The sequence below is a fragment of the Argiope bruennichi genome, chromosome 11 (genome assembly GCF_947563725.1).
Source record: "Argiope bruennichi chromosome 11, qqArgBrue1.1, whole genome shotgun sequence".
In the NCBI taxonomy this organism is placed as follows: domain Eukaryota; kingdom Metazoa; phylum Arthropoda; class Arachnida; order Araneae; family Araneidae; genus Argiope; species Argiope bruennichi.
The window spans coordinates 52658153-52682156 of record NC_079161.1 but is presented as its reverse complement, the minus strand read 5'-3'; the positions used below and the strand labels follow the sequence as shown (position 1 = coordinate 52682156).

The window sequence follows — 24004 nt, the reverse complement described above, 5'->3', positions numbered from 1 at the left end:
AAAAAAATCCATATTTTGCCTGCTTTTGAATTACGCGGATTTTGAAGTTCGAAACGCAGCAGAAGCTAAAAAAGAATTTTGTGACAAAATGTCACGGGTAGGCGTCTGGAAATAGATTTATGCCAAGTTCAGCGAAATGTTTTAGAAACTTGTAAAATTTTAGAATATTTGACAACTTTGTTTTTATTTGCTCTTTTATTCTACATTAAATTACTATACTCAGATTTATCCACGGTTTTAGAAAATGTCAAAAGAATGAATTAGTTTAGAGCTGTATGGTTTTAAACTTAACGGTGGAATATATGTATAATGTGTATCGTGTTTGACATCATTTTGCAAGTGATGGGTATCAATTTACATTTAATTTCGCGTTGTTATTTTGTATAAATATATATTTCTTCAGCCTCTCAATCTATAATGTTTACAACATAAAGGTGTTAGTTAAATATTTATTGAGTAATATTATTTTTTATAATTTTTTTAATAGTAAGAGTTTTTAGGTGAAAGCATTTCTATAACTGAATTATATTAACATATGCTTCTATCTTTTATTGAGTATTATTTTTCTAAATCAGTTATAAAAGTACAATAAATATATATTTTGTATTCCAAAATTATTTATTGGGTTTTATCCCTTAACTGGGTGGAGGTGGTCTCTCTGACCGCTAAGGATGGACTTTCTGTCACCCTGGTCTATTTTTAGCTCAATCGAAGAGATTGTCCCTGTAGCTTCTTGCTTCGTGACCTTTACTACCCGTATCCTTTTTCAACCGGTCTCAGCGGATGTTTTTTTTTTAAATATTTCAGCTATTTCTTTGCCCTACGTCAGTCAGCACCGCACTTCCCTTTTAGAGTTCCAATATTACACAAGGCTAAGCAGATATCTATAAAATTTGGTCCTCGAAATATCACCTGCTAATCCCTGTTATGAACCAAAGCTGCAGTGACTTTTAAATGAAGCAGAAAGTGAATTTAGTAGTGAGGATAATTGCACAGAAGAGTTTTTCGATTTAAGTTTACATTCGACTGATTCTGATATGCATGGTAAAATATCATTATTTTTTTCTAGTGATAAAGTATTTTAAAAAAAATTCTTAAATATATTAATAATACCAAGAGAAATATCTACAGAACTTACAGGCTAGTTTTAATACTAGTACTTAACCTGTATGTTTGAAATGCCCTCGAAAATCGTGCTACGAATGCTCACAAGTTTCTGTGTAGAAATGACGCCGATAAAAAAGGGTCAATTTTTACCCATTGACAATTTCTATTTATTTATTTTTATTTTCATATAATTTTTGAATTTTCCATTACATTGTTTTCTATATACCTTTGTACACTGTAAAGATAAATATGATTTAAAAAGTAAAATATGATACGTTTTTTTTTAGAATATTATTTGTTGTAACATGTAATTTGAGAATAAAATGTATGCTTCAACGCAATTACTTTTTCAATGATAATATACTTTGAAAACGTTGTCAAACATATGTATATATCAAGAAAAATATCTGCAGAATATAGTGGCTGATATTCATACTAATACTTTCAATAGAAAATTTAATTCGACTGTAAAGAAAATGCGGTCTCGTCGACCGCACCTCCCCAGTTAAGTCCCGAATTTTCACTTAACCAGTTAAGTGTTAAAATGGTTTATATTATGTGCGATAACAGTCAAAGAAGTTATGTCTTGTATGAATAAAAATGAAGAAGGCATATTAAATATACTTTGAAAGAATAGAATATGCATATCGGACAGTCGGTACATTTCTGTTAGATATAAGCACTGTCGCCCCAATGTCCGATTTCAAAATTTAACAACAAATTTCTACTAAATTTCAACCATATCTGTGTAGTGAATGCTTTCTCGAATCCGCGAAGTAAATCAGCGTCAGTGAGTCAAGTTCCATTTTTACATCATTAACTTCATATCAAATATTTTAGTTTGAGATAACTTATGGATTTGGAGACAATGCTAAGGTTCAAAATTCTGATTCGAATGTTTCGTATTTTTATATGATACATTGCCGCCAATGTCTGAGTATTCAATGCTTAGAGCAGCGAAAATGCGCCAAATTCAGAATTAATATATTTGTTTTTAATTTCTTTATTATCTGTTTAGTATCAAATGTTTTTTGTTTGCAATCTTTGATGGACTTGAAGGCAGCTCTGATGCGCCAAGATCAGATACCATTGTTTGATTATACTTCATCTGGCTATTGTTGAACTAAGTAGTAACCCATTATTTGGTCACAACCATTTCAAATTTTTGCTCGACCATGATTAGTATTGTATTTACAGGAAAGTACCTGGATATTTCTGAGAAATTTCACTGAAAAATTGTTTTGGAAGTTTATTTAAAGTTTAAGGCGTTTTAGCGCTATTTACTGAATTAATATATTTGTTTATGCCACTGGAAAACAATTTTTACAACATTTTACACTTCAGAAATTTTATATTCAAATAATATTTAAAGGTTGTTTTTTTTATTTCTGACAAATTTTCAATATTAATTGCAATGCTTTTCTTTTTTTTTTGTATCTAAGCTAATATAATTTTTAATCAAATCATTCAATTGTATCTTGTTTCCAAGATTCATATTATAACATAAAATCGTTTACTTCCTAGCGTCTGCTGATTTATAAAACTTTGCCTTTTGTTATTTATAATATGTTTATGAGAATTTTACTTGTTTTCTGATAAAGAAAGAAATTAAAGACACTTAAAGAGATTTCTTAAGTGTTTAACCGTCTAAATAATTGCAATTAGAAGTTGGATTTGTTTTTAGAGATAATAACTGGTAACAATCATTCATAGTTTGACCATTTTTAAATCATCCATTTTCTTTCCATTATATAAATTGCTATCTTCATTTTTATGAGGAATTTTTTTGAATTTCACATTTTGATTTACTTTATTATTGTAATTAAAGGGGATTTTTGTATCTAAAAAATAATTACATTTCGTATATAATTTAAGAAGCGTATCTTATATAAACTATTTTGTAATATTTTTTTGGCGTTTTGCTCGTTATGTGGCAATTGGTTTTAATTTTTCTCTGACACAATACCATGGGAATTAAATCACTAATATATAAGGGAATAATTATGCGAGAATAGCAACTTAACGGTGACATTTAACTTAAATTATTTTTCCCCACAATTTCTCAAAGGTTAAATAACAAGCATTTCTTCAGTGATTTTCTCTTAACAAAATTTCTCACTGACCACAGTAATTTCAATTACTATCTCAAGAAATTTGGATCATCAGACACTGATCGGTTCTCTTGCAGCGTGGGTGGAGTTCAAAATGTCTGAGTAATGTCTGATTTGACTGATCCAAACTTACTAAAGCGAGAAGGGATTTTATTGTGGATCTCGGTGCCTGTAATATTAAGTTTCCACCTCTGCTTCATGTTTTGGTCGGCCACAAAATGGCTTTTTTCTCATTCTGTAAATTTATAGCCTTTGTTGCTTCAGTTTTCAATTAGTCTTGTTTGTTTTTTCTACTTTATTTTTTCCTATTGTTTTTATCTTTATTTTTATCTGTTTTTATCTATGTATGTAGTTGTCTCTACTTACTTTTGTAAGCAATGTGTTGTATTTCGTAGTGCACAAAAATTGCTTTATTATTAATAAAAAACAGTGACATTTGAGGATCACTGTTGAGCTTACAGCTGGTAAATATGTTTGTACGTGTTTATCATACCGGATGCTGATTATATGCGAGGCCTTCATAATCGGTGACCTCACACCTGCGCGCGATAATCATGAATCAGTTTTTTTAGAATTTATCCCCCCGGGGTGGCACCTCGAAATGAGGATGTGATGCTTCTGGTATGGTGATTGGATATCGCCACCCAGGAGGATACACGAAAAGATAGGGGGGGGGGGGGGGAGGTCTGGCTCCGACCATCGATGACGGGACGTACTTCCTTCGGGAAGGGTTGTATCGTGGCCAGTGATAGTCCTTAGGACTCAACCACAGTTCCCGCCAGTATTTCTGTTGCGGCTGTCCGGTCATTCAGTATTTATTATCCGTGTGCCTTCGGGCGGGTTGGAGAGTCAGTGATATGACTTATTTAGAATTTGAAGTTAGTTATGACTCTCGAAAAATGATTTTAGGTCCAACGTTTATTCTGATGGCATTGCGAAGAGTCCGCAGAATACTGCTTGGACCTAAAATGAAAAAAGAAAAATAGTTGATAGAACATATATGAAAATTAAGACTAATAAATAAGTCTCATATGACTAGTAAATATCTCGGAATTATAGAAAACGCTGGAAACATAGTATTAAAAGGAATACAACAAGCCTACTAACGTTCAGAAAAAGTAAGTTTCCGGTATCTATGAAAAGAAACCAAAAAATGACCCAAGGCTTGTATGTAACCGATTCGGCGGATATACAACGGCTATGATCAACAATATCGAATTGACTTTCTTATACGCATTCGATATGGTGTGCTACTTGTATTATACAGATTTTTACTTTAAGATCTATTGTTACATATATTATGTTATCGTTATACTCCTCTGTGGAACTATTGCATTACTGAGTCAGATTATTGAATTACGACGAAATATAAAATACTTATCATCTTTTCCTATTTTTTATTGTGTTTCAATACATTCGTTGAGTATTTCCATGTTGTATTCAACTCAGTAATTTTATTTATTGCTCATATATTAGGGTTAATCTCAAATTTGTCCCAGTTTGCAAGGGATATTACGATATCGCCCGATATTGTACTATATTCCGAATATCGCACAATATCGAGCTATATCGGAAAATCATTTAGGGTACCTTATGTTTTTAAAATAAAATGGAGAAAGCAGAAACGCGAGAAACAACATCCGTATCCCTCCTAAACAGTTTCCGACAACAGTAAAAGAGAGTTAATTGATTGAAAACACAATCAATGTTCATAGCGTATAAATTAACGACACTTTCACGAAAAATAGTTTTTAATAAGTTTCAGTATAGCTGACATACAATTTCTTTCATGTTATCTTTCATAGTTTTACATTCAACTCTACGATTTGATTCCAAACTTAAATTTTAGGAGAAATCACAGTCCTCAGTACAGAGGGGAGAAAGCTAAACAAGAAAGAACATCCATGAGGCTCCTAAAATGTTCTATTAATAATAGCAAAAAAAGAATTATCTGTTGTGGAACACGACTAATATTCTTGGCAAAAAAAAAATGATCGTATAATGCTTAATGCTTTTAAAAATAATGGAGTGGCCTAATCGATTAATCTCATTTAATTATTAATAGTATTTAAATTTTATATAAGACAGCAAACATTACTGATTCTTTTGATTTACTGTTCTATTTTAAATTTATTTTTTTAAGTAAATGCTTTCATAATATGTGATATAAATGGCTTTCAAGAACTCATCCTACTAAAATACAAAAATGAGCATGGGTTTGACTCATTTCATATCAGCGTACATACAACTGATATCTCTTAATGATTTGGAGAATACATCCCTAAATAGACATTGTTCAACTTCAAAGAGGATAATAAAACGAAAAAAAACATGGCAATAAAGCTACTAAAGTATGTCGAAACAGCATGGCAACAAAACTAATAAAGGGTATTTAAATACCATGGTAACAAAACTAATAAAGAATATAAAAATAAAATTGCAATAAAGATTTCAAAACAAAAGGGCAACACCGATTATTGGAAAATAGATATTTATTAAACTTCAAGAACTTTCTTTTCCGATAATTCCCATAAAATGTTACTCATAAATTTGTAATCATCGTATTATTATTGAAATAATAAGCATCAGGTTCTTCGGTTTGGTTTGGTTTTTGTGTTTTATTGGCGCAAGAGCTATTCTTGGCTAAATTGCGCCAAATCCGATTTTTAGGAGTTGCTAACCAAAACAATTGATTAACATCGAGAATAAATAATTGATTATCATCTGCTAACAGATTAGATTACATGATTACAGCCTCGCTGACGTCAAAAAGAAATTTATATTCCACAACTTTCGATTAATTAATTAATTATCTTTGCAATTATTATCAGCGGAAGCAATTTAACTGTCATCAACTAATTTCATTCCTTTATGGCTCTAATTAACTTACCGATCAATTTAAGTGATTAAGGAATTATTAATGATGCATTTGTTTCAAACCATGTGAAAGATAAAATTTTAATTGCAAACTCTCCAGCTTCATATATATATTTTTTTTATTTCTTACAAAATAATATCAATTTATGTGATATTAATGCTAAAAAAATACATCGGTAAAATTCTAGACGTGCCCACCTCTTGGCGACTTATTTAAAATCTCGCCAATTTGACAACTAATTGAATATTTATTATTATTTTTTCAATTAAAAAAACGATACTTGAAGGCCAAAAATAATAATAAATAAAATAAATAAAAAAATAAATATAATAAATAAACAAATAAATAATATAATATAATAAAATAATAAATAAATAATAATAAAAATAAAATAAATATAATATAAAATAAGTAAAATAAAAATTTAAAAAAAATCATCTAGGTTGCCACATTGGCGACGTTATTGCCACTCGTTTGGCGGGAATTCAAAAACACGCCAAGAGGTGGGCTGTGATAGGATCCACCCAATAAATCTAATTGCTCCTTTCGCCTAAATTCTCATCTGCTTCTTTATCTGTTTTAATCTTTGTTTACATTTTGCGCAATAAAAAATCATTGCCATTTGGTTTTTGGTTGTTATAATATATGATAGACAGACATCTGACGCACGAGAATCCTTTAATAAGTATACAAATCTTATTCTATTGATAAAACCTTAATAATTGATAACCTTATCCTATTGTCAAATAACATTAATTTATGTGATATTAATGTCAAAAAATAAATATAATTGTTTAAAAAACCTAAATACTCATCTTGCTTCAAATGTTTGCTATCTTGGTTTTCGTTTATCATTTGTTCAATAAAAAATCGCAACCATTTAGTTTATGGTTATTATACAGTGACGGAAAAAAAATCCCAACACCAAGAAACAATTATTGTATAGTAATGGAATTTGGATAATGTGTTTGTCTAGTTAACATGTTTAATTGATTAAATTTTCAAGGTCACAGATTAATTTAAGCTCAAGAAAATGCATTTCAAATGTGAAAGGCTGTTACATTAATAACCGATGTATCATCCAGAATTTTGAATTCAAGCCTGCAAAAGTTCATGCATTGTATCATACAGGTGCTGAATGTAACTTTGCGGTATGAATTGTACTTCTGTCAATACTGGGACGGTCAGTGATGGCTGTGGATGTTTTTGCAGTTGCCGTCCAATGATATCCCACACGTGCTCAATTGGAGACAAATCTGATGATCTTGCCGGCCAAGGTAACCTGTAAACACTCTGTATAGCACGTTGCATTACAACAGCAGTATGAGGGCTAGCGTTATCTTATTGGAAAACTCCCCCTTGAATACTGCTCAAGAATGGCAGCTCAACAGGTTGGTAATTACCAGACTGACGTACAAATTTGCAGTCAGTGTGTTTGGGATAAGCACGAGAGTGCTCCTGCTGTCATAGGACATTTGCTCCCCAGACCATGACTCCAGGTGTGTGTCCGGTGTGTCTAGGCTGCAGACAGTTTGATTGCAGGTGTTCCCCTGGCCTCCACCTGACCAACACACGGCCATCACTGGCACCAGGTCAGAATATGATTTCATCAGAAAACACAACAATCTCCTCTCCGTCCTTCAATGAGCTCTGGCTTGACACCACTGGCGTCGCAAAAGATAGTGGCTTGGAGTCAGTGGAATGCACGCTACAGGGCGTCTCGCTCGGAGGTGTCCTTGAAGTAACCGATTTCTAAATGTTCGTTGTGTCACTTTGGTACCAACTGCAGCGGGGACTTCTACTGCAGACTTAGTACGATGCGCCACAGCCGTACTCAGAATATGGCGGTCTTCCTTCTCAGTAGTGCCACGTGGCCGTCCGGAACCCTGTCTATTTCAGGCAGTAATTCTGTGGCGAAAGAACCACTGCTCCCAACAATCATTCACAATGGATACATTCCGGTCAAGTCTTTCAACAATATCGCGGGTAGAAAATCCACCATCTCGTAGCCCTATTACACGATTATTGTTCAAACTCGGAGAGCTGTTGATAATGGCTTCTTCGTCTTCTTAAAGGCATTCTTGGCTAATATCAACTCAGTACGTCAGATTTCAAAGATAAATAATGCTCACAAACTTATTATTATTATTTAACGCTCACGAACTTATTTATGTTGTGTTCGACTTCCATAAATAGTTCGCAAAATTATAACAATGCATGCAGTGATTTTTAATCATTTATTTCGTAGAATCTCCTAATGTCATAGGTTAAAAAAAACGCGTGACAAATCATGTTAATCAGCGATTAAGGAAAAGAGTTGGCGAATATTTTAAGATTCATGCATTCAAAAATTTAGCATTCTTTTTTCATTTTCTATTAAATATCTTCCAGAATTTATTCTTTTACCATAATTATCAATTTAAAAATGATTTCCCTCGAAGCAATTAACCAAATTATATTACATCGAAGGAACATGAAGGAAAATTGCATGTAAGTCGTAATTATATCCTTGGAAGAGTTAGGGCGTTTCCCACTAGCTCGGATTTTTGCCTAGTCGATGTTGCTGAACGATGATGATGACAAATTATTAACAAAATCGATACCCAAGATCGATCAGAATCGATATTTGCATAGAGACGGAACGGAAATTTCTAATTTTTACGATTCTTCTGAAGTTATGATTGTAAGCATATAGTACACTGCGAGTTATTTTTTGTTGTTGTTGTTGTTGGAGAAATATCCGATATTGGCTTCCATCATTTTTTGTAGCATTTGAAACTGTATCTAGTTCCTTTATTTTTAATGAACCTTATTTGATCTTGTTATAGGAAAGACAAACCCATATTTATTATAAGTTTGTGTACTGAAACTTGAAAGAAAATGTAGATATTCAATTTTCTGAGAGTCAAATTGATTGATGGAATTTTTGCTGTTACATTTTTAAGTTGTTTATATATAATTAATAATCTTGTTAAATAATTTAAGAAATTTTGTTTCGAGAATTCATGTTAACATTCAATGGTTGATTATTTAAGAATTCCATAGACATTTACTCAACATGCGAATAAAATTAAACTGATCCAAGCATCGATTTTCTTACTTTAATCCAAGAATAATCAAGGCATGAAGACAATGGAAATATTCAGGGAATAGTTCTTGGTTTGAACAAATCTTTTATGAAATTCAAGTAAACCGATGTCTTTAATAATGAACTCTTATAACTTATTTTAATTTGCTTAGTTTGTGAAATCGAAACTCAAAATTTCCTTGTCATAAACTGAATTAAAAATAAATGATAAATTCTATATTATTTAATAAAACTTTAAAATAATGTTTTGAAAAAGGATTAGTCTATATTTAGGTAAAAAGTAATAATGTGAACCAATATACGATTACTAATATAATTTAATCAAAACGTGAAATTTATATAAATGAGGTACACAAAAACTTAAAATGGAATTTCTAAACCTTAGGATTATCTATCATTCAAGCAATTGCAATTGCTATAGTTAATTTTAGATCTTATTCAAACTGTTAGAGAAATAAAAATAATTCAACTCTAAATGATAATTATATCTATATTAAGTTATATAGCTATACAAGTCACTAAATAACTAAAACGGTGCATATCAAATGAATCTTCAATAATTTGTTTCTATTGATACACGCAATGCAATTGCAAACAATTTAGAGTTTATCATGGACACACTCATGATAAAAGTAGTTTTCGAAATTTCGTTGTATTCTTCAATTTTTCCTAAGAATGAATCGTAATAATCTTCATCACATTAGATTTTGTTTTAATTTTTAATTCTTCCAAAGTTTAGCAAACGATGGCAGACGGAATTTAGCAAACGATAAATTAAGCTTCAACTTCGCATATGTGAAAAGTTTACCATAAAAAATTGCTTTTTCGGAGTAATACAAAAAATGACAAGTTTTCAAATATACAAGTATTTTAAATTGCATTTTTTTGGAAAAGGAATCAAGGGTTTTGAAATTTTATTTTGAAATAAATTGAGTAATAAAGATGCTTCAGAATTAATTAAAAATTATTTTAGAATTTGCGATTTCTTTTTTTTTAATTTTTAATATGAGAATAAATATATAAATAAAATAACGAAAGAAAAAAAATCAAATATTTTGATTTTATAGAAATAGAAACATTATTATTTATTTACTAAATTGTTGCAGTTTTAAAATTGATGATAGTTTTAAGCAAATATTTAAAATGAATTTTATCTTTCTAAAGCTTTAAAAAAATAAAAGATGGATATTTTCGAATATTCTATATTTATTTGCAAGCCGTTAATCATCAAGTCACCTAATCTGAAGCAGTGCATGGATAATTATTTATCATAAGATAATACGATAAGGTAAATATATAAATATTGAGAGAAGTTCCCCAAAGTTTATCTGATGGAGTGATATTATGATTCAAATGTTTCGATTTTTAATAAAAAGTTCCTAATATTCATATTGTTAAAACACAAGAGTAACAAAAATTATTTGTTTTTATTCTCTCTGTATTTTTTGTTCGTTTAGTAAATAATCTTATTGATATCTATCAGATTCCCCTTTTTTTAATAATATACTAAAATCGAATTGAATTTTAGAAGTGTTTTCCCCAACCGATTGAAACAAAAAGATTGACATAAAATTACGTTTGTAGTCGCAAAATACCAGACTAAATTTGATATATTTAAATCCCTGCATATACTAAAAAGTAAAAAGAATAGATTTCTCTGATAACGGAAGACACTGTCAGTATATACTTTTGTGTGTTTTGTGTGTAAACACACAAAAAAAGTTAATGAAGGAAAAAACAACAACAAAAGAACGGAAAAAAAGGAAAAGAAAAGAAAAGAAAAATGTCATCAAATCTAGTATTTGCAGTAAGATGATAAATAATGTAACTGATTAGTTGAAACTATTATTAGATCGACGATGGCAACAGTCGAATTTCCACCACTAAACATCAAACCAATTTCTGCAGAAAAATTCACGAATCGAATCTTCTCAATATTGCGTGTGTCGGGGAATTGAGAAATTATATATTAAGAAGTATGTTCGAATGCTCCAAATGTGTTAAAACATTTAACCGGAAAGAATTCTTTAATATTTCATTCATTAACTGTTTCACTTATCTTTTTTTTTTAATTAAAATATACTTCAGAGACCTAATATTCTTAAAAAAATCTATGCCTGAAGTAAAATATCAAGTGATATCCCAGAAACTATCTCGTTTATTCCTTAATAAAGCTCGCATCCTCTTCTCCGTCTAAATATTGGGGATTTTGAGAAAGACTATGAATATTACTTGCTCAGATTTTTATTTTTAGAGACCCACGCTTGCGAATTTTGCACTCGTAGTACAATAAAGACAACTTAGTGTGCAATTTTAAAGCAATATTTTTTTAACGAAATGAAATCATTATTTGACACAGAATTATAATTTTAGTAGAAATATCAAAAAAGAAATTTTATAGAAAGGAATGGATGCAGTTTAGAGTTATTGCAATTTTAGAACATAGAAATTCTCTTAAATAATCCCTTATATGGTTTGAGTTCAAACTATGATTCGGATAACTACATTTTAGGTATTAAAATTCAATTTCTAATTTTATTAAATTCTGTAATGATATTGTTCATTTGCATTCGAGTAGGCAGGCAATTTTTCAAAGAAAAGCTTTTATTTAAAATTTAATTTAAATAAAATAATAATAAATAGATAATGTAAAAGTTATGTACCAAATTTCACTCTTTTAACTCAAAGAATGTTTGAATGACAAGCAGAGAAAAACATATACAATTCCATATATTTGTGTTTCAGTTTCCAGATTTCAAACATGGAGATTCGTCAAGATTTAAAATCCGAATGTATTAACGATTTCTTTTTATATAATTCATTTCTGGGATAGTAAAAGTCGTCGTAACATTATTCTGGATAAACAAAATCAAACAGACAGAAATTTTTACAATTTCTCAAACAGTTGCTGTATTGCGTTTTCCGGAAACAATTATTTTAACAATCGAACACTTTTTAATTCATCACTAGATTTCGTCCTTTAGAAGTAATTTAATGCAGGCATCTCAAAGTTTTCTGCTATTTAGAACAACTCCACTTCTTCAGCAATGACAGAAATCACTATCTATCTATTTAATGAAAATGTAAACATCCTGAACTCGAACTTATTCAAAGAATCTCTGGAGATATGGGGTACGTTTATCTTCAATCATATTACCTCTTACGTAACATCTCTGCTCAAGTAACCAATGTTATTTGTACCTCATTGACGTCAAGTTACGGATTTTAGTCCTCAGAGCATACATGTATGCACGTACCGGGTTTTTTACTGAAAGAAAGCTGATTTGATTCTCAATTTGCTCGCCTTTCGTTAGATAAGTGGGAGGAAAAGAATCCCTATAGAATTTTGGAAGACATAACCATCCAACAACAAAAAGGAAGAATAAAATTTTCCGTTACACTTTCTGGTGGATTCTTGAAAGCATTTTCTATAGCACTTTTTTGCAACATTCATTGAAACTCTTATATTTTATAAGAAAGATGCGTCTCTTTCCTTCTTTTTGTTTGTTTGAGGACAATTTAATCAGATTCAAAAAAGGGATGAAAGGTATTAAAAATGTTCAGTGTGGTTTAAAAAGTCATTAGAGGATATTTGTTTCAGTTCAAATATCTAAGACCGTTGATCTATTCTGGATTCTTATATTTTATAAGAATGATGCTTCTATTTCCTTTTTTTTTTGTTTGAGGACAATTTAATCAGATTCAAAAAAGGGATGAAAGGTATTAAAAATGTTCAGTGTGGTTTAAAAAGTCATTAGAGGATATTTGTTTCAGTTCTGTTATCTAAGACCGTTCATCTATGCTGGATTCTTATATTTTATAAGAATGATGCTTCTATTTCAGTTTTTTGTGTGAGGACAGTTTAATTAGATTCAAAAAAAGGGATGAAAAATATTAAAAATGTTCAGTGTGGTAGAAAAAGCCATCAGAGGATATTTGTTTCAGTTCTGTTATGCTAAGAGCGTTGGCCTATGCTGTATTTGATTTTAGTGGATTAAATGGAGAAAGCCGTTTAGCGAAAATATCTAATTTATCTTAACACATAATAGATTATTGTTAATCGATTTTTTACATACATATTCTTTATTTCGCACACAATATGATTAGATGTTATTTTTTGCATATGATTTATATCATATCGTATATGAAGTGAAAGTATTGTTAATAATAAGACGTTAACAGTAAACATGAACTTTCTGCCAAATCTCCACGTTTCAGATTTCCAATTATCAGAAAAAATAGTTTCGATATAATGCATAACAATCTATATTTTTAGCATATCTACGAAGAGAAAATATTTTTTAATATCATAAATTTGACTTGGGCATTCTAAGGAGTCTCCACCTTTCAGATTTCAACCTAACAGAAGAAACAGTTTTGATATAACATCTATCTGTCTTGTGTATTAAAATTTAGGGTTTAATCTTCAAAATTATCTCATAGATTTCTGTCAAATATCTATTAAAATAAATATGTAAGTAAGGTCTATTAGTTCCTTTACATGCGATTAAGATAAAAATACTTAATAACTATGTATAGAAAATTCGGTAAAATGATTTATTATCAGAATTATTAAATTTTGAACAGAGTTTGTTATTATTATAAACCAATTGTTATTGTGGCAATTCATGTGGTCATCAACAAGATGCCTAGAAAAATGTAGCAAATACAATAAATAAAATTTAAGTGCTGTCTTCTGACGAAAATTGTAGATTTGTGTCGAATTTTAGATCCAATTTGTGGAGAAAAAATGACGTTCATAAAGTGCCGCGATTTCTGAAGTTTCATCTCATCTCTTCTTATACCACTGCAGTTTCGTTAAACGCCCAAGGGATGCATAGATCAAGGATGGCGAACCATTGGCACGCATGCCATTGACGGCACGGGACATAATATTTTGTGCACGCCTTCGTTCAAAACGGTTTGCGTTTTAGTTCAAAATGACAGAGTTCACTATGAAGTATTACAAACAAACGCGAGTGTTCCCATTCCATCTAAAACAAGAGCACAGATATTTTTGCGGCTATTAAAAACTCGCTTGCTGAGAAAGAAATTGATTTGAAAAGAATTGCTTCAGTAATTGATTGTGCTCCAAATATGGTGGGCAAACAAATGGTTTCATTAATTTATTTCAAACAGACGTATGGCATTCGATTCTTGAACTCCACTGCATTATTCACCAACAAGCCTTGCGTGCAAAGAGTGGTTTAACATATCTTGTTAATTTAATGGCCTTAGTCACAAAAATAGTTAGCCTCATATCGTCGTAGGCTTTAAATAAGCGAAAGTTTGAGGCTTTCTTGGATGAAGTCAACTCGAAGTATAATAGCTTACTAATGTGTAATAATGTTCACTGGTTGAGCCGCGGGAACGTACTTCAAAGGTTTGTTGACTGCTTGGAACAAATCGGACTGTTTCTGCAAAATCCACAGTTGTTGGATATGATGTGGCTCTCAAATTTGATGTTTATTGCAGAAATATGCCAACGTTTCAATGAATGGAACGTAAAGCTTCAAGTAACAAATAAAACAATTATCGTCATGATGGATCTCATTCGCGCTTTTGACGCTGGATTGCATATTTTAAGCAAGATATTATTGAAAAAAGCTACAAGTACTTCCTAAATTTGATATATCAAAGATTTAGATGTATATGAGAAACCAGATGAAGAAAAAGTTATTGAAGAATTTATTTCCGTAATTAATTCATCAATCAAGGGATTTTTAGACAGATTTTCTCAGTTCAAAGAATGATCGGAAACGCTCAAGTTTATTATGTACCCCGATGTAATTTCATTTGATAAACTGAACTTGTTCCAATTCAATTAATTGTAAATTGAAGAATTTGAAATGCAACTGATTGATTTCCAGTCTAGTTCAATATGGATTCAAAAATTATTGAAACTAGGAAAAAGAAAGAATTGATTGAAGCAGAAAGATTAACAAGCAATATAAGTAAAAATTCCAGGAACGAAATTTGGAAAATATGGAATTCGATTCCAGGCATATTTAACTTTTTGGAGAAGCTGGATCATGCTGGCTTAACCATATCTTTATCCACATATGCCTGCGAGTCATTATATTCAGAGATGAATAACATTAAAGTCTCTCTTAGAAATCGTTTTGCAGATGACTCCATTTCAGCATGCATTCTGTCAAATGTAATATCTTGCAATCCTAATATAAGTTATTTGTCATCTAATCTGCAACAAAATAAATCTCACTAATGTTATTTTAATTTGAATTACACGTATAACTAAAACCTTTAGTACTATACAGTGCGAAATGTATTTTTTCGGCGTACATAAAGAGTTTTGAGTTGTTATTATTTAGTTTTATTATTTTACCCATAATCACAAGTCAAAATTATTTGATGGCACGTCTATACCTCATTAACATTTCTTTAGAAAAAATGGCACGTTGATCTATAAAGGTTCGTCACCCCTGGCATAGATTAACCAGCTGGAATTGTCACCCCAAAACTTTCTCGCATACATTTTAATAAAATTGTAATGCCCAAGACTGCCTTACATGGTGTTGGCGTTCAATAGTTATGAAATATAATTTTTTGGCGTGAATTTAGCATTTTTACTGAATCTATCCTGTCATCTTTGGCGAGTTATTTGGTGATTAATCCCTGCCATGCGATAATAGCATCCAAAAATCGAATTTTTGTTTTTCGACACGTTTTTTTCATCTGAGACACCAGCAGACCAAGCCGACCAAAATTTCACACAGAACTTCACTTGTAGTCCCTAAATCTCTTACCAAAATTGATACGTTTAAATCACTGTGTTTTTAAATTATTATGTTTACAGGTTTCAAAAAGCATAGACCGATAGTTAACCGCAAGTTGGATATCGTTCAACATTTTGCATATGTCTACAATTTAGATGTGTAATCTGTTAAGCGAACTTTACCTATCTAGCTCTCTTCGTTTTATAATTACCGTATTATCTTAAATTCGAATATATGAACAGACGTATTTCCTCTGAACAGATTTTACTCAAATTTTGATAGAAATCTGGAAATTTGGCGTAAAGATGTATGCCAAATTTCAACTGTCTAGCCTAAAGCGTTTTTAAGTTATTTTGGTCACAGACAGATAGACATTTTATAAACAATCTGTTTTTCGAACTCATGTAGGCCTGAAACGTAGAGATTTGTCAAAATCTGGAGTTCGAATATTTTGTAAATTGCTATACTTTCTCTATACTACATATACAAGAAAGTAAAAATCGCATAATAAATTTTTTATAATTATTTCCTTGCATATTTAAGTAAACATATTCAAATGTTCATAGGCATATTTCCTAAAGGGTTTCTGCTAAATTGCCTACTGTACCGTTTATAAATTATCACGCTTAAATGCACGCGAATTTATAGACCAATAGACAGTCGAAAAATTTTTTGATTAAATCAAAATTGTGCTAATGAAAAATTCATAAAATAACATGCATTTAACTGTTTACGTTTTTCCGTTTTCATGTTTACATTCACATGCGCATTAACCCATTCGCCGTCCTCTCCTGTACACGAAAATTTCTCCCAAAAGGATCTCTTTTTTTCGCCGCGTATACTGTTGTTTTCTCCGTACAGATAAATTTTCTCTGTACAGGCTAGAAAAAACAAAGAATAAAAACTCAAACAAGTAAACATTAACAAAGCGTTTTAAACGTTTAAAAGTTTTAAAATATAGAAAAGCACTTAAAACGTTACGGCCGCTCTGTAGATGTTTCACTTGAACGATCTATACCTATTACGGATGATGAAGAGGTTAAAATAGAACAGACAGTCCGGTTTTTAGTGGATTTTGTCCAAAATTTGATATGAAGTAACATTTTAGGTGTAAAATCAACATTCCAAATTTATTCTATTTAATTCTTTGTTCTTTTGAATTATGGTATTCACAGGTTGATACTATTTCCCGAATATTTTTATCACTCGAGAAAGTGTGGAGTTTTATTTTATCATCGAAATCTTATCAAATTTATCAAAATCTTAAAATCTAATTTTTTTATATTTTTATACTAGAAAAAAAAGCATCTACTTTAGTGAAGACTTTCTTAGATCTGCTGGCAGATGTTTACAGAGGTTTCATGCGGCTTTCACTAAGAAAGCTCTTTCAAAAGAACGAATTGGTATATTGTTTATGTTCGGTGACAGTTGGATAAAAACGATGGGAAGAATAAAAGACAGCACTAGAATTCTGCAGTTCAATAGGGGGAAAATAATACTTAGACGGATCATTGTTAACACGCTGACAAGCTAACTTATCCTCAATAAAAGTTTAGCTTTTAGCAGAGAAAATGTGGATTAAATAGAAATGGGGCTTTCGACTAGTTAGAGTGATAGTCTTACTATCCACAGGATAGCGAATATGTGCTTGACTATTTCTTTCCATATTGTTTAAAGGGACAGTGGACTTTGAAATAAGCAAAAATCGACAGAAACATGAAATTTTCTTTTTATTGTTTTCTCACAAAAATATATGTTTATACTCAACTAAAATATAATTATAAGATATATCGTTTAATAAAATAAATATTTCAAAGGCCAAAATTTAAAAAAAGCACATTTCAATTATTTCCTCAAAATAATATTGTAATTAGATTTAGATATATTTGTCTTAATGTTTGAAGAAATTAAATAGAATTGATAAAAAAAATTCCCCCTGATACGTTAAAAGAAAATAAGGTATGTATAGAGATTGCTCGTATACTGCACGTCAGCTCAATACAATTTCTAACTTTGTTAAAAATGCAAACAAAAACGGAATAAGAAAAAACCCTGATATGTCTAAAAAGTTCGTGATGAAAGAAAACTTGCTCATGATCTTAAAGAGAGTACTGGAAGTGTTGCAATAGCTAGAAATCAAGCAAGGCTTATTCATGTGTCCAAGAAAACAGTATACAACTACATCCAAAGGTCCAAAAGATAGGAAAAAATGGAGGCATCATGCCATGGACAAAAGGATGAATTTCTGTCATATTTTCATATGAAAAAAAGTGTCCAGACGGTTGTCAATATTGCTGGCATTGTCTGAAGCATGCAGAACAATATTATTCAACTAGGAGGAAGTTTGATGATCTGGATAGTTTGTTAGCAGAAAGAGCAAGTTTCGTCTTTTTCAATGTTAGGTAGAAGCATACTGACTACAATAATGTTCTTCCTTATGGCTCCGAATTAGGAAGAGAAGAGTGTATGTTTCAACAAGATGTAGTTTCAATCCACACCGCCAATGGAGTTAAAATTTAATTCGCTGCAAATAAAGTCAAGGCTTTTACCATGGCCAGCTAAAAGCCCCAATCTGAATATAATGGAAAATATCTGGGAAATGCATGTTTATCGAGTATGCGCTGGTGGGAAGCAGTTTGAATCGCTCTCTGAGCTTCGAGTGGCATTAAATACCTCCTGAGATAATTTTTGTGGAACAGAAATCCTATCTTTGTATGATTCACTTCCAAACAGTGTTCGAAGTCATAAAAGCTAATGAAAAGAGTATTCCTTACAAAAACCGCTTGTATTTTATTCTTTTTACTAGCCGCCTTTCGCGACCAGCCGATTCGCCAATCTTAATGTTCATTTAAATTTTAATAATTAAATATTTTACGCAATTCCAACTTTATAGATTCTTCATCAAAATATTTTAAAACTTCAAATTTTGATAGTCGTATAATTCACTCATAATATTATAAAGGCCTTCAGTCATAACGTGATATGTATATCTCTCATTTTCTGTTTCCTCTCGTAGAATTTATGCTTTAAATTAAAGTGGAAAGAATGAATCTGCAATGAATATAATAATATTTTTTTACTCAAACAAAGCATTTTTTATAACATGATTACTGATAACAGAGTCACTGAGCGTTTAAACTTTATGGGCACTAAAGAATATCTTTCTTAATTTATGTAATATCAAAGAATTTGTCAACAAAATTTTCTCAGATTCATCATGAACAGATCGATTCATTAACATTTTTTCATTTTAAATGCATCAAATACTAAGAAAATAAAATGAATCGTTTAAAATAATCGGTCGAAAACAGGTTTAAAAAAGCTACTTAAAAAACGATGAGCTTAAAACTATAAGCATAGACAAAAAATACATAACTAACATAAATACAGTTTAATTACAAAAGCATTTAACTAACCTAAAAATAATTTAAATCATCCATTGATAATGGTTGTCATGTCAACAATCAGAACACAATGCGCATGCGTGAGTTTTCAACACCAGTTACGGTAACGCAAATGCTTGAATTTTTCTACGCCCTTGGGGTAACGCTATGCAGATTAGACATTTTTAATTTCCTTTATTCAGTGTTATTTTAATTCAAAAGTACTTCAGAATGAATCTGAAAGATGGATTCATTAACAATGTTTCATTTTAAATGCATCAAACATTAAGAAAATAAACAGAATCGCTTGAAATAATCGGCCGAAAAATGTTAACCCTAGCCTCATTACTGTTGGGAAAAAACTAAAGCCTTACTCATTTGGCGGTGGGGAAAATGGAAGATTTTTTTGGCGGGAAAGTTAGTTTTTGATTAATAATTAAACTTCTAATCAAAAATTCAAAAAAAGGGACCCCAGGTGCACATTCCCGACCTTTAAGGTATACATGTACCAAATTTGGTAGCTGTATGTCAAATGACCTGGCCTGTAGAGCGCCAACACGCACACACACACATTGAGCTTTATTTGTAAGTATAGATAACTATCCTTCTACTTTTTTTACATGGTTTCAATTGAAAGAAACCATTTTTGTTGTCATTTATATTTTATTTTTGAATATCACGGTAATGCCACTCATATTTTTTCGGTGAATGATCTAAAAAATAATTCTTATAAAAATAATTACAGTAAAAATATAAAAAATCTAGTGTCCTTCTACTTTTTTTAACACAGTGTATTCGTTTAATAATATTTATTTAATGTCCAATCTTCTTGTCATGAGACACTAAAAGAGGCTCGGACCAGATATTTTAATGTAGTTTCGGGATTTCAAGTAAAATTATACTTTGATATATTAGTCTGATTTGCTCACTCTAACTCAATTACACGTGCTCAAACAATTAATAACAATGAAATAATTTACCCAAATTACATAGATCCATCATTCACAAGATTGCTGAATATATTACTGATAATTCATTTACATCACCGCACATCTTGTAATCCGTTGTCCACACATAGATTGATATTTTGATAGATTCGCGAGAAGAAATCTTTTCTTTACTCAATTCTTCGTCTTCCCGACTTCCACAAATAGGGAGCCATAAGAAGAATGAATCCCTTAAGTGTGTCTGAAAGCAACAGTCACCTAGCTCTGTGAAGGAATAAATGTCTGCTGCTGTATCTGCTGCTGCATCCTTAACGACATTTCCGGTAACTCTATCTTCCATCAGAACCTTAGCGGCTTCCATCAGAAAATTACTATTTTAGAAGACCGAAGTGATTTTTTTTTTCATTTTTCGTCTTTTTCTTTTATGGTAATTGGAAAGAAGGAATGGAAAGTGAGTATAACCGATAATAGAAACATTCCCTCATTAAGAGATTTTTCTGAAAGCTTTGTAATATCTTGAATTTTTGTTTTGAGTTGATTTAAATGGTGAAAGCATCTATATGATACTTTTCCAGTACTCCATAATAGGTTTGGCGCTAAATGACTCAATTATGTAGAAAATGTCTGCTTCGGTTTGTATTTATGTGCGAAAAGTATAAGTGTTGGATAAGGCACAATGAAAAATTTTTCATTTATCGGTGTCTGTATTTTAAACGGGTACGATACCATCTTTGCATTTAAAAAAAAACTTTTAATGTTTGGAATTATATTTATATTCTATTTTATGTAGAATAGTACTCTATAACTGTTCCTCACAAAGAATTGTGAATTATTTCCAATTCTTTAAGCATTTTGAAAGTTTTTGAAATATCTAAGTCTTTTTTTTTAAATGCAGATTTTTCTACCATTATTTTTTTCTTGGTAGCTTCCCAATATTCTATATAAAACTTGCTATGGGTTTTCCCCAACGAATATTTATAAACTACCTTTTTTATATTGAAACATGAAAAATATTCGGAAAAAGGCATTAATTTTGATTCTGAATCTATTTAAAAAATTAAAACATGTTTTAGAGGGTGTCTTGGATTATATTATAACATCTACAAAAAAAAATTAACACTACTATTTTAATTTTTTTTGAAGTCTTAGGCATTCGAAAAATAGTATTTAAGTAAAATCAGCCTAATGAGAAATTTCATCGAAAAAAAAAATTCTGTACAATTATCCTCATCACTAAAATCGCTTTACGCTTCATTTAAAAATCTCTGGGGTTCTGCTTCATAACGAGGATTAGTAGGTTGGATGTTTCGAGCTACAAGTTTTAGATCCATCTGTTAAGCGTTGTATAAAACCGGAACACTAAAAGGGAGGTGCGGTCTCACAGACGTCGCGCTAAGCTGAAATATTTAAAAACGCATTTGCTGAAACCGGCTGAAAAAGTGCATGTATAGTGCCGCTCATGAAATGGGAAGCTACAGAGTCAGTCCATTGGATCAGACCGCACCTCACCAGTTAAGGGTTAAAAATTAACACTATTATAAAATTTTCCCTATCTTGAGCATAGTAACTGTATTTTGTCTTAGCAGAAGATTTATAAAATAATTAAATAAATGTCTGATGAAAAAAGGCATTTTTTTGTTATTCTTTTTATCGTGAATGTCAGCAGGGATAAAAAGTTCTTACTGGCTTGCTTTGTGTCTTGCCTGATTGACTCTATGTCTATCCCTCCTCCGACTCAATGGGCGGTGCTAATATCAAATAAACCAATCAAGTCAATCAATGGTATTAAAGGGAATCTGCCATTGAGAAGAGAAATGGCCTTTCTATTAGCCAGCATTGTGCTATGCTATTGTCAGTGCTGAAGGACCAAGTGCTTTTCTTAGACGTTCTAAGAATATCTTTCGAGAGCGCCAGTCGACGTGACCTTTCAGAGACTGGAGAAACTACTCAATAGAAACTGTTTATTGAATAGGTTTTATCAATAAAAGATGTGATGTCTCTGAGATATGTAGATATGATTTCGTGAAAAACATCAGGATATTCCATGTCAAAAAATGTGCTTATTTGTTGAGTAGTTCTAGACATTTTTATAATGTTTATTTAAATATAAATTAACACATTTATTAGAACTCAAAGAGCGCTCTTTTATAAAATACTATGCATGTAGTGTTTATTTGATTTTATTATTTATAATATTTTGTTTTTATTTAATTATTTTATTAGTATTTTTTTATTCTTTGTATATTTATTCATACAGTAAAGATTAATACTAAACATAGATGGCGCAGTATGCACTAAACCATATGTATGTTTGGAATGGGGGGGGGCGCACTTAAGCTCTTTTTGTAAACACTTGACCCTGAGAGTTGGTGTGAAACTGGTGCAAGCAGGCACCGCTCGCTCTTTTGTTAGCGGCAAAAAGAATCATTCGTTCGCTCTTTGTTAGCGGCAAAAAGAATCATTCGTTCGCTCTTTGTTAGCGGCAAAAAGAATCATTCGTTCGCTCTTTGTTAGCGGCAATATCTATTTTAAATGTATATATTATGTGTTTCCTTGTATATGTGTGATCATCGTTCATGTGTGTTGTTATATATATGTGTGTGTGTGTGCAAAAATAGATAAGAAAAAGACAAGAAAGTATCTTTCCTTAGCTTAAATACACACACCCAGCTACATGTAGGATAAAGAATTTCGGAATGAAGGATACGTGTAAGTTAAATGTATTGAAAATAAAAGTAAATAAAACTTACAGAATTTAAAATAAGCTTGATTTTATTTTTCTGATATTTGACATTTACATTTTTTTTTCCTCTTAAAATGTTAAGTACCCTAACTGAGACTCCTATAGAATAAATGAAATTATTAGTTCATTGAAACATATTACATTCTGAATACAAATATTACAAATTATAGGACAATGGATAAAGTAGCTTGCAATAAAAATCAAAGTTATGTGAGAAAATTAATTGTTCTTGTTTTCCAAAATCTAATTATTTTTCATCTTACTTGGCTTGTAGTATCGTTGTCTTTTATTATTTTTATAAGATGCGCAATTCGATTCCTTTCAGATGCCATCTAATTTAAAGATACATAAAATTAACGATTTGTAGAAACATGACCTCTATTCTTCTTCATAGCCTTTATTCCCAGTACATTCCAAATTAGCGCACTGCGTACCACTCACGAGTTTTCTCGTGTTTCAAGCACCATATGTTAAAGATTCGATTACTTCAGCTTGCGTAATTTGTAGTATCGAGTCTTTTAATCATACTTTAAGCTGTGCAATTCAATTCCTAACAGATGCCATCCAATTTAAATATACTTCAAATTAGCGAATTGTCGAATCACGGCCTTTGCTATTCTTTAAAAATTGCACAACGGATCCCAACTTAAAACTTTACTTACCACTCATGCGTTTTCTAGTGTTTCGAGCATCATCTGTTAAAGACCTCTCATGAGTTTTCTTGTTTTCAAGTTTTAGTTTCGTTTCCTAAAATGTATTATGATCTGTAGCTATTAAAGAGCAAATTTGTTTGCTCCAAAACTTACGGCCCCGACGTATGTCGTAAGCCCCATTCTGACCACACTGACCATAGGAGCGGGTCTTCTGAAATTTCTATGCGGTATGCAATGTGTTAAATAATAGCCAAATAAGTTCCTTGTTCAATCTCGTTCTTTATTTTTCTTATTAGATACAAATCCAATAAATTGGCAATAAATTCCAAAATGATGTAATGAACGCATTTGCAAGAT

The 24004-nt window shown here is 31.0% G+C and overlaps 1 protein-coding gene across 3 annotated transcripts in view; it reads left to right on the top strand.

Annotated features, from left to right (window-relative positions):
* Positions 1–24004, top strand: part of LOC129957238 (atrial natriuretic peptide receptor 1-like) — a 1107058-nt gene that overhangs the window by 1041092 nt on the left and 41962 nt on the right. The window lies entirely within an intron of this gene.